The sequence below is a fragment of the Pteropus medius genome, unplaced genomic scaffold (assembly GCF_902729225.1).
Source record: "Pteropus medius unplaced genomic scaffold, Ma_sr-lr_union100, whole genome shotgun sequence".
NCBI classification, from domain to species: Eukaryota; Metazoa; Chordata; class Mammalia; order Chiroptera; family Pteropodidae; genus Pteropus; species Pteropus medius.
Window position 1 is genome coordinate 1194322 of NW_024346150.1, and position 12516 is coordinate 1206837.

The window sequence follows — 12516 nt, forward strand, 5'->3', positions numbered from 1 at the left end:
CTCAGGGGATGGCAAATTGATCCCAGCAGCTTTAGTTTTATATTCTTCTAGTGTAGTAACTCTAGCCTTTTGAAAACCTTTTTCTTAATACCTCCAGCTTTGGCAAAGACTAGATCACATATTCAATCCTAGGGTCCAATGGCTAGGTCAGCCCCAGGCCATACCACATGAACAAAAATTAAGAGTAAAATCAGGATTCTTTTACCAAAAGCATAGATACTAGGAAGACCAAAACAACACTTACAATATCCTGTAAACTAGTGTAGAGAAGTTAGAAGTTCATCAAAATTCTTTTACCAGAAGCATGGATACTAGGAAGACCAAAACAACACTTAAAATATCCTGTATTCTGTGGCCATACCACCCTGAAAGTGCCTGATCTCATCTGATCTTGGAAGCTAAGCAGGGTCGGGCATGATTAGTACTTGGATGGGAGACTACCTAGGAAGACCAGGTGCTGTAGGTGTTAAAAAAATATATATCCTGTAAAGTAGTGTAGAGAAGTTAGAAGTTCTGATGGAAAGGGGGAACATAAAGCATTTGTGATTTCCACATTGAAGACTTCCTCAAAATGCCCTTTTATGAAAAGAGAAAGCTTCTGAGAAACAACACAGCTCCTCTTTTCCCTACAAATCCAATTCTACAAAGAAAGCTATACCCTCTGCCCACTGTGACCAAAGAGATGTGCCTGTCCACTGCTTGGACAAATGCCTACTGCCTCACTGTGCTCTGGGGAGAGCCTTTGAAGGAGGACATGATTTCCATCCTTAGGGCTGTTTCATTGGTGGCTGGATTAAGCAGGAAAAACACAGAACATGTGAGTCTGTTGATATATCTGAAGCTAAAAATCTGGAACCAATGGGATTTGGAGAAGCAGTATGTTTTTCTTGTGGTGTGTGTGTGTGTGTGTGTGTGTGTGTGTGTGTCATTTATACATAACTATAGGAAAAGGAGAATGGATTAGAAAAGAGGAAGGGAAAAAAGATGACAATTTGGTTTTCTAAGCAGGTTTCATATTCTCATTGTCTTCCTTCTCTTATTCCTGCTTTTATTAGTTAGGTTATTGACTAGATGAAGATAAAAATATCAGTGGCTTAATCAAGATACAAGTTCTTTTTCTCTCTCAGGTAAAAGTCTGAGCTTATAGTCCATGCAGGGCTGGTCAGGGCTCTGTACCCTGGGACTTAGGTCTGTCCGACTTGTTATTCCACCCACGGTTTTACACTCCTCCTCAAGGTCAAAGCCAAAGCTTACTCACCATTACTACATCACAAAGAGGAAGAGAAGGTCAAGCAGCTTCCTATTAATGGTGTGACCTGAGAGTTGCCAACATCACTTGCCTCACTTCCCTGTTGGTGGCCAAAATGTAGTCACATTGTCATACATAGCTGCAAGAGAGGTTAAAAAGTAGAATAGCTGACTGCCAAGTACTCAGCTAAATTTGAGGGGATTCATCACTAACTGAAATGAAAGATTGGTATGTTATGGAGCAGTCACTCTCCACCCTTCCAATCAAAGCCAACTTCTACCCAACTCTCTCCCTTTAAACTCTCTACATTCTTCAGAAATTAGTCTATGGCCATGCTACTCTGAATGAACCTGATCCCGTCTGATCTTGGAAGCTAAGCAGGGTCGGGTCTACTTAGTACTTGGATGGGAGACCACCGAGGAAGACTAGGTGCTGTAGGAATAAAAAATAAATAAAAAATAAGGGATTGTAAGCTGACAAGGTCCTTGCAATCTGTAAGGTCAACCAAGGGTTGCCTCATCTAAAAAATAATAATAAAATAAAATTAGCTTCTGTGACCTCTTTTAAGAAGCCAGTCCTGAACCTTTCCCTCCACTGAGCTTCCATTGTCCTTTTTACACATCTTATGGCCCTTAAATTGTCTGGTGTTTTAGTTAGATGGGTGCCCCCCAGTCTATGAGTTCCTCGAGGACAGGGATGAGGTCCAAATCTGACTTCTGCTGTCCACCACACCTATCACAGAGTAGGCCTAAGAAATTATTACTAAATTAGTGAACCTTCTTCTCTTTTCTGGATCTTTTGAGAGTAAGTTGGAAATATTATTATAATGTTGGAAAATTAGAAACTCTACCTTGACCTCTATCTACTTCATGCTTGACCTGAGCCTAAAAATCAGCCTGAGGTAAAAGCTATGGTCTTCTCAGTTTTTTAAGGATTTGTCCTTCCTTTTTCACATATGTGGCTTTCTAGATTCTCCAGTAGACACAGGAACCTTTCAAAGCCTTTATTCCTCTCAAAATCACTTCCTAGATTTTCCTCCCAGGCTTTTGGTGTGTCTATTGTTTGCCCAAACTGATAATTTTTTTGCCCAGGGAAAAGCAGTTTTTTCATTTGCCTTTCAATGTTTTTAGAAAAAATACTCTGTGTAGCCCCTCTGCCTTGACTGAGTTTCAGTTGGGTGAAAAAAAAGGAAGCCCTTTGCATCAGCCCTTCAGGGAAACCACAGCTAAGTCAAAAATACAAACTATATTCTTTGGAACAAGGTCCATTCTGCTTCTTCCAGAAGCAAGTACCCACATCAAGAATACAGGTTGCCATCTTTAAGACTGCTTCTGAACCAGTGAAGAGGGTGGTGCTAGGGCAAGTAAAAACAACACAAAGAGCTCCTATATGTTTCAGTGGCCTTTCTTCTGGTTAAGCATTCACTTGGTTTCTGTAAACTTTTGTCTAGCTCTCAGAGTTCTGGTAAGATTGAGACAGTTTTTGCCATGTTTTTTCAGTGTTTCTGAGGAGAGATGGGCTGCATGTTCTGCCATTTTTGCTGATGCCACTCCTATCTTCCATGCCTTTTTATTATACTTAATTTCTATCTTTTCATGCTGTTTTCTAGGTGAATTTCTTGGAACCATCTTCTAATTCACTAATTCTCTCTTTGACTGTGTCCATTTAAGATAGTGTATTTTGTTTATTGAGATTTCTTATTTCTCGATAATTATATTTTTCCAGTTAGAAAATCCTTTTCAGAATTTCTAATTGATTCATTTATTTTTTTAACTTTCCATTTTGAAATAATTTTAGATTTATATAAGAGTTACAAGATAGAGAGTTCCTATATATTCTTCACTCACTTTCTCCTAATGTTCTCTTATATAAAACTGTGGTACATTAATCAAAACTGAGAAACTAACTTTAATACAATACTATTAACTTTATTCAGATTACTCCAATTTTTTTACTAATCCTTTTTATATTCAGAATTCAATCCAAGATACCATATTACATCTAGTTATCAAGTCTCCTTAGTCTGCTCCAATCTGCGAGTTTCTCAGTCTTTGTCTCTTATGACCTTTTTTTGAAGAGTATTAAACATGTACGTTGTAAAATGTTCCTCAAATTTTTTTTTGATGTTGCCTATTATATTAGTTATAGGTTTTTGGGAAGAATGCCTCAGAGATTAAGTGCTCTTCTTATCACATTATGTCAGGGAGTATAAAATATCATTCTGACTTAATATTATTAAAGTTAACCTTGATCACTTGGTTAAGTTGGTATCTTTTCTGTAAAGGTTACTATTTTTCCCTTCCTGTTCTCAATGCATTAAAATTGAGTAAGTCTAGCCTACACTCAAGAAGGAAATTAAGCTCTATGCCTACAGGGAGAAGTATTAAAGAATGTGTGGACATTATTAAAACCACCATAGTATATCTTAATGACTGTGGTGGTTTTAACATGTCCTCTAATTGATTCTTATATATGCCTGTTCATATATTATTTTTGCCTGCTTTTACTTCACAATTTTTAATTCTTTTTTATGCTTTCTTCAATTTATCTTTCCTTTGTTCCTTTGAGGATCCAAAGCATAACTATGTTAAAGTCTTTTAAAGATTATTCTTTTATTTTCCTTTATTTGTAATAAATTATTCTCCTAATTATGGAGTTTTTGGTGAGAGGGTCTGTCTTTTCTACAATTAATTTTCTGAATGAGTTTAGGAAATTTACTTGCAAACTCATCTTGGAATGGGAAGCGTTGCTGTTTTTGTTTTGGCTTTTCTTCTCATTGTTCTCACTCCTCCTTAACTCTCTTCCAGTGCCCAGTACTCTGGCTGCTAGGGACTCCTGCTATGGGAAGAGAGGGAACATAGTGGATCCAGTCACAGCCCTGTACAGTTTGGCATAGATCCTCGTTGTGAGGCTATGTCTGTGTCCGCCTCATTCCTGGATTACAAAAACTAGATCCGGGAAGCAGAAGGCAGCAGCTTGTTTCAGCTTTCTTTCCTTAACTTAGCCCCTATTTTCAAGCACTGAGACTGACTCCAGTCCACCACTTTGGAGCACTTCTAATCATGGCTTGGTTTTCCTGATGATGAACCTCCATTCAGGAGCCCACCAAGAGTCACCTCATTAAAACAAAACACACTGGTATCACCCAGGAAATTCTAAGAGATTTAGGAACGGTGTATCAGGAACCAGGAGCAGAGATCAATACACATATTCTCTATTATTTCATATATTTTGCGATATATATGTATATCAAATCATCATGATGTACACCTTAAACTTACACCATGTTATATGTCAACTTTATCTCAATAAAACTGGAAAAAATTTTAATTCCACAATAAGTTGACTTGAAGTAAAGGAGATTCTTTTTGATAATGTGTGTGAGCTCCATCCAATCAGTTGAAAGTCCCTAAGCGTAAAATAGGTTTTCCTGGAGAAGAAATCCTGCCTCAAAACAGCAACATCAACTCTTGCCTGAGAGTTTTCAGCCTGCACAACAGATGTTGGACTTAGCCTCCACAATCACATAAGCCAATTCTTACATATCTCTCTCTGATATATACATAGAGTTACTATATATATAGTTACAAATATATAGAGTTACAAATACATAGAGTTACAAATATATATATATATATCACATATACATCAGAAGGGTGTATATAGTCTTTGTGCCTTCTGCTTCTTTTTTGTAGAGAACCCTTCCTGATACACAGGCTAAAATCCAAGAATAATGAAATAGTTAATAAATTATGGTACTTTCTTTTATTGAATTATTTTTCAGTATTAAAAATCATGTTTTCAAGAGATATATACAGAACATGGGAAAGTTCTCATAATATGTTAAGTTTAAATAGCAGGGGGAATTTATGTCTGTAATTTCATTTAAAAAAATAAACACACCCATAGATGGAAGGAATACACACATACATATGGCACAAAAATCTCAAAAATATTTATTGCACTTATTTCCTTTTTTATGAGTTTAATTGAGCCCAAACTGATGACATGTGCTGGGGAGCAAGATTTAAAATGCTCCTGCATTTACTTCTTGGTAATAGTTTTTAAAATAGAATTTCTTCTCTCAAAGTAGTTGATGTTCTAGATAAAATATTTCAGGTTCTGAAAAAAAGGGAAAACATGGGAGTACTAGGAAAATGTTAAAATACCACTTGCGACTTCAAATGAACCCAGGTATTTCATGTGGCAGTGTAGAAAATAAGGATGACCAAAGTTCTCAGTCATCCGCTGACTGTACGAGTTGACTTTTTTTGGTTTGTTTCCCGTAAAAGTATGAGTTTAATGAGATAAGCAGTCTCTATAATATCATCTACCTTTAATAATCTATGCCCCAGGATCTGAAACTATTTCCATAGAAGGTGAAATAATTACTATTTAGATTCCTCAGAAAACTCTAAAATCTTTAACATCATAGGAGAGCAATTATTGAGGGCATACTATATGTTCCAGTTCATGCTATGTCCTCCCGTTCTTTTTTCTTCCTGTGTTATGAATTAAAATCCAAATCCTTTTTCCTAAAAGAAATGCTTTCTTCCTAAGCCCTTTGCTAGCAAGGACAGTTAATTGGCTCCAACACATTAAGGGTAGAGTCATAGAGAAAACAGTAGTAATATGTTTTGTTTGTTCTAAGGGGAAATCTATGCAAATAAACAAAAGGAATTACTAAGCATGTATAATACAATTCAATTTTTCCGTATTTTATAGTATTTCTTGTGATTTATTTTTTCTGGCAACACCAAGCTAAAGAGAAGGTAAGAGATGAGCAGGTCCTGGGTCCCCTGCCTGTTGATGGACCTCCTGCTGCACTGAATTATGATGGAATGGTTATAAGAACTGATTTGGAGAGGTAGGGGTGAAGAAAATGGTAACTGTTGTGGTTTTTATTTAATGTTACAAAATATTATAGTTTGAAATCATCTTTTAAAAGAATTATATATGGATATATAGACACATACAGTTACATACAAAAAAGAACTGGAAGATCACTCATCAAGATGTAAACAGGAGTTGAGAAGGTGGAATTATGGGTGATTTTTGCTTTTTGTGTATTTTCTTTCCTTGCTTTCTAAGTTTATATTTTGAGCATGTATTATTTTTTAATTAGAAAAACAGTTATTTTAAATAAGTAAAAAAGATTTACCCAAGATTATGGAAGTGATTTATTGCAACATTATTTTCATTACACAATCCCTTCCCTATAGTGATTGTTACCCCTACTGTGAACTTACCTATAGGACTTCATAAAACATACATTTGACTTATTCTTTCTTTACTCATTCAACATTTAGGGAGTGCATAAAATATGCTAGGTGCCTTCCCAGGCACTAGGGATTTGCAGGTAAATAAGGGTGTCCTCTACCTTCAAGTAGCTCTTAAGCTCGTGGGAGGGACAGAAATGAAACAGACCATTACAATATAGTGTTATCAACATGAGAAATAAGAATGTCAAAGCCTGAAGAGAATTTTTATAATTTATTTGAGCAAAACACTCAGAAAAATGCTTCAGAGAATAACAGTTGGTAGTTCCTTTTATGCACTTGGAATTGAGGAGGGAATTTAAAGAAGATTACATGAAGGTAGGAGAAAGTGAGGTAGGGATCAGATTGCAGGATAGTTAACAGGATTATGTGTTCTCTGGAGGGTGGTCAGGCTTTATAAGGAGGGCTCTAAAAAGAGGCATTTCAAAGGTGTGTTAACCTAGATGCACAGAAATAATGGATATGGCTTGCTTAAGGCAAAGATAAGCCTTTTACTAAAGAAGTTATATGCCTGGAGCTTGACTACCCACAATGATCTGCCCAGTTAAAAATTTATGATCAAATCACCATGTGGGGTTACTTTCTGTGGAACCCCTTTTTCATCTACAAAACTATAGTCCCTGATCTCAAGGAGCTTACATTCTAGTGGTGAAGACAGACAATCAAATAATCATACAAATAAATATAAAATTCTAATGCGGTAAATGCTATAAAGGAGAAACATATGGTGCTATGAAAGTGAATAATGGGAGTAGAGGGTGGGAATTAGAACTAACCAATGAGGCCATGGTACGCTTTCCTAAGGAAGTAATGCTTTAAGTGATCTAAGGGATGATTAGGTATTACAATAGCAAAGAGAGGCAGAAAGAGTGAACCAAAACGAAATAAAGTTGTGCCCAGGCCCTGTAATAGAAGGGAGCATTTTGGTTAGGAAGGATCTTAAGAGAATTGGTATGGCTGGAGCTGAGAAAAGAGGAGTATGGTATGAGATATGGGTGGAGTCAAGTAAGGAGCTAGGTCATACAGGGTCTCATAGGCCAGAGATTTTATCTTTATCTTTACCTGTTGCAGAAAAGCTCCAAAATCAGACCAGCGAAAAACCAAGCAGTAACTCGGAGAGAAAGAAAACTCAGTTTTATTAGGCGTGGTCCCAGAGCAGCTAATGCTCTGAAGATCTGGGCAGTGTGCTCAGTGGCAACATTACTTATATACAAGAATTTTACACAAGCTGATTGGTCAGTTTGAACTCAAACCATTACAAAGGTCTGGAGTTGCTATGCGGATTGCAAGTAGTAACTTTGCAGAAGAGTGAGAGTTGCTATGGGTAACCAGCGAATATAAATTATTACAGGAAGCAAGAGCTGCTAAAGTACAAACAGTTACATTCCTCCAGCAAAGGGTAAGTAGGACAAGGTGCAAGGGAGCTGTGCAAATGAGCTCTTGCATGCAGCAAGCGTATTTACAGAAGCAGAACAGAGAGCTGATTAGATTTTAATGAAAATTCCTGAAATTTTCTCTTCATACCCAAAGATTTCATCTTTATCTCTTATCTTTATCCAAAGAGCAAGAGGAAAACTCTGAAGAAAGTTAATCTGGAGGTGAAAGTAGGGAAGACTTGATAAAATTTGCATTCAAAAAAGATAAAAGGATGCAAAACAGAATAACAAAAGAGATCAGAGTGAAAGCAGGTGGTCCACCTAGGAGACCTAACTGGTGCAATCAATCTTGGACTAGGGTAGTCGGAGATGTAAATTGACTCAAGATATTTAGAAGGTATGGGCAAATACTTTTTGACAAAGGAGCCAAAACCATACAATGGAGAAAGAAAAGCCTCTTCAATAAATGGTGCTGAGAAAACTGGAAAGCCACATGCGAAAGAATGAAACTAGACTGTTGTCTATCACCACACACCCAAATTAACTAAAAATGGATCAAGGACCTGAATATAAGGCTTCAAACAATAAATTGCATAGAAGAAAACATAGGTACTAAACTCATGGACCTTGGATTTAGAGAGGATTTTATGAATTTGACCTCAAAGGCAAGGGAAGTAAAAGCAAAAGTGAATGAGACTATATCAAACTAAAGAGCTTCCACACAGCAAAAGAAACCATCAACAAGGCAAAGAGGGAACCTTCCGAATGGGAGAATATATTTGCAAACAATGCCTCCAATAAGGGCCTAATATCCAAAATATATAAAGAACTCATACAATTCAACAATGAAAAAACAAACAATCCAATTAAAAAATGGGCAGAAGTCCTGAACAGATACTTCTAAGAAGACATACAGATGGCCAACAGACATATGAAAAGATGCTCAACCTCACTAGCTATTAGGAAATGCAAATCAAAACCATCTTATACCTGTTAGAAATATTATCAACAGGACAAGTAATAGCAAGTATCAGAGAGGTTATAGGGTAAAAGGAGGCCTCATACACTGCTGATGAGAAGCAAATTGGTACAACCACTATGGAAAACAGAATGAAGTTTCCTCAAAAAATTAAGAATTGAATTACCATATGATCCAGCAACCTCTCTTCTGAGTATTTACCCAAAAATCCTGAAGACAGTTATCCACAAAAATATATGCACCCCAATGTTCATAGCGGCATTATTCACGGTGGCCAGGACATGAAAGCAACCAAAGTATCCTACAATAGATGATTATATAAAGATGTGGCACATATGTACAATGGAATATTACTCAACCATAAGATGAAATACTGCCATTTGTGACAACATGGATGCATCTTGAGATAATCATGCTAAGCGAAATTAAGTCAGACAGAAAAACTTGAAAACCATATGATTTCACTCATATGTGGGATATAAAACTAAAAGCAACAAACAAATAAACAGAGACTCATGGACACAGACTGCGGACTAGTGGTTACCAGAGGGAAGGCAGGCAGGTAGGTAGATAGGGATAAAAGGGGTCAAATGTTTGGTGATGGAAGGAAATCTAACTTTGGGTGGTGAATATACAATGCAGTATATATCTACATACTGTTGAATAGCATACACTTGAAACTTATTTATTAACCAATGTCACCCTCATTTTTAATAAAAAATGATATTTAGAAAGTAAAATAAATAGGATTTGGTGGTAGAATAGATGTATGTGTGTGTGAGGAATAGTATGAGAATTGGGAAAGAAAAGCATGATTCCCAGGCTTTCATATGCCTGGAGAGTATTTTTGTTTTATTTGTATAGGTAAGGGTGAAGTAAAGAATTCAACATGCTCTCAGGTTTACTTCAGCCTAGGACTACAATTTTAAATTTTCATTCTTCCTAGACTGATTGTCTCTTAAAAGATACAGAGGAAGAACTCAGGTGAAAGAATTTTTAATGTTTCTTTATACAGTTATGCCCTGCATAATGACATTTTGGTCAACAATGAACTGCATATAATGACAGTGGTCCCACATAATGAAGCTGAAAAATTCCTATCACCTAGGTCATAGCTGTGAGGTGGTAGCTGTCTTAATGCAGATAGTAGTGTAATATACTACACACTTGTTTGTGGTGATCCTGGTGTAAACAAACTTACTGTGCTACCAGTCACATAAAGGTATAGCAAATACAATTATGTACAGTACATAATACTTGATTAATAAACTACTATTACCAGTTCGTGTATTTACTATTCTATACATTTTATTGTCATTGTAGTGTGTACACTTCTCACTTATAAAAAAAGTTTTGCAACAAACAAACCAAACTCATAGATGCAGACAATAGAATGGTGGTTGTCAAAGGAGAAGGGGTTGAGGAGAGGACAAAGGGGGTAAAGAGGATCAAATATATGGTGACTGTGGATGAAAAAAGAGGTCCTATGGAAAGTAACCACACAGGGTGATCTGATAATTAATTCCTAACTGGGCAAGTCACATGGGTAGTCATGTCCTGAACCTATTAGTGAAAGGTTTTAAACCAGCCCCATCCATTGTCTATTGTTCTTGTGCATCTAGGTTAACACACCTTTGAAATACCAGAAGCAATACTCCTGCAGGGAGGTATTAACCCTTAAGAGAACACATAATCTTATTAACTATCCTGTAATCTGATCACCAAATTGCTTTCTCCAATCTTCCTTAGGTCCCTTCCTTAATTTCAAGTGCATAAAAGAAGTTGCAAAACTTACTCTGGGGAGCGATTGAGACCTTACTCCCTAGCATATGTCATCAGTTTTACTTAAACTCTTATAAAAATTTTCTACAGTTTTGAACATTTCTTATGTCAACATGATGGAAGGAGATTAGACTTTGCCTGGTGAGCACATGATACAGTATAGAGATGTTGTATTATAAAGTTGTACACCGTACACCTGAAACTTACTGGTTAACCAATTTCACCAAAAAATAATAATAAAATTTTTTAAATTTTTAAAATAAAGTTGTATACCAGAAATTTATATAATGTTATTAACCAATGCTACCCCAATAAATCTATTTACCCATAAAAAAGTTTGCTGCAAAACAATATGTTGCGTTATGGTGGCAGCAGCATCATACATCTCATGTTCATTACATTCTCTTGATTGCATCATTTTCTCTTGTGCTTGATTTAAAATTTATAAATTTTATAAATTTAGTGTAGCCTAAGTGTACAGTGTTTACAGAGTCTACAGTAGTGTAATGTCCTAAGCCTTCACAGTTATTCACCACTTACTCACTGACTCACCCAGAGCAACTTCCAGTTCTGCAAGCTCCATTCATGGTAGGTGCCCTATACAGGTGTACCACTTTTTATCTTTTTAACCATATTTTTACTATACTTTCTCTATAGTTAGATATGTTTAGATACACAAATACCATTGTGTTGAAGTTGCCTATAGTATTCAGTACAGTAACATGGTAGACAAATTTGTAGCCTAGGAGCAATAGGCTATACCATATAGCCTAGGTATGTAGGCAACTATACCATCTAGATTTGTGTAAGGTGACATTTCCAAAACTACAAAATTGCCTGATGATGCATTTCTCAGAGCATAGTCGTTGTTAAGGGGAACATGAATGGAGGTATACTTGTGTAAACGGCACAAATCTTAAATGTACAGCTTGATGAAATTTTAGATATGTGCACACTAGTATAATCATCACCAACATCAAGATATAGAAATTTCCAGTACACCAGGAGCCTCCCTGGGTTCTCCTAGTTAGTATCCACCAATAATGACTATTTTGACTTCTAGTACTGTGATATTGTGATAGGATAAGAAATATATACATTTGCTTTTTGTACTCAGTTCCTGCTACAGAGCTCCTAAAACTTTTGTAATTTCCTAAGTGATAATGGTGAGGAGCATTTTTTTGTTATTCATAATAGGTCCTTTTCAGCCATACCTGAATTTATATTAATGGGGTGACTCAACATGGGCCCCTATATAGCTTCAGAATGGGGGCTGCTTGCCAAAGGAAACAACCATATGATTTGAGGGTTGGAACATTCAGCCCCAACCCACAACCTTTGGAAAGAGGAGAGAAACTGAGGATTGAGTTCATCACCAATGGCTAATGCTTTAAACAATCATGCCTATGTAACAGAACCTCCAGATAAACTCTGCATTATGGGGTTTGGAGAGCTTGAATAGGTGAATGTATCTACATGCTATAAGGGTGGTACACGCCAAGCTCCACAGAGACAGAAACTCTTGTGCTTAGGACCCTCTGGACTCACCCTATGTATCTCAATCTGGCTATTTATTTGTATCCATATAATATCCTTTATAATAAACTGGTAATAGCAAATCAAGTATTTCCCTGAGGTCTGTGAGCCATTATAGCAAATTATCGATCCCGATGAGGTGGTCATGGGAAATTTATCTTTTCTACTATCAGTTGACATTTGGACTATTTCTAAGTTAGGGCTATTAAGAATAAAGCTGCTATAAATACTTATAAGTGACTTTTTGTGGACATAAACACTGATTTCTGTTGGGTTTATAATCAGAAGTAGGACTGCTGGACCATAAGTTACACG

General features: G+C 36.4%; 2 pseudogenes; both read left to right on the plus strand.

The window, feature by feature from the left end:
• The first annotated feature begins 347 nt into the window (after positions 1 to 347).
• Positions 348 to 466, plus strand: LOC120613019 (uncharacterized; annotated as a pseudogene).
• A 1105-nt stretch (positions 467 to 1571) lies between these two features.
• Positions 1572 to 1690, plus strand: LOC120613051 (uncharacterized; annotated as a pseudogene).
• The last annotated feature ends 10826 nt before the right edge of the window (positions 1691 to 12516 follow it).